This window comes from Notechis scutatus, chromosome 8 (genome assembly GCF_049901735.1).
Source record: "Notechis scutatus isolate UNSWTSFEM ecotype Mainland chromosome 8, rNotScu1.2, whole genome shotgun sequence".
NCBI lineage: Eukaryota > Metazoa > Chordata > Lepidosauria > Squamata > Elapidae > Notechis > Notechis scutatus.
In genome coordinates, this window is record NC_142016.1 from 10,610,780 (window position 1) to 10,611,319 (window position 540).

Genomic DNA, 540 nt, shown 5'->3' on the forward strand with positions numbered 1-540 from the left:
TGTTAAATGAAATCTGGATCCCCCGTTGACTTGGTCAGATGGTCGCAGCAAGGGATCACGTCAGTGGTGGGATTCAAATTTTTTTACTACTGGTTCTGTGGGTGTGGCTTGGTGGGCGTGGCAGGGGAAGGATACTGCAAAATCCCCATTCCCTCCCCACCCCACTAACCTGCTTTCCAGCTCCGTTCTCCTGTGCAGGGCAACAAAAGAGACCCAGCCAATCAGCTGGGACTCGGGAGGTGGAGAATAGATGGGGGCGGGGCCAGTCAGAGGTGGGATTTGCTGGTTCTCTGAACTACCCAAAATTTCCACTACCGGTTCTCCAGAACTGGTCAGAACCTGCTGAATACTACCTCTGGATCACATGACCCTGGGATAATGCAACCATCATACATACCTGCCAGTTTTCAAGCAATCAAATTTTGATCCCTATGGCCTTGGGGATGCTGCAATGTTCATAAGTGTGAAAAATGGTCATCAGTCAGATCCATTGTAACTTTGGTCACTAAGCAAATGGTTGTTAAGTCGGGGACTATCTGT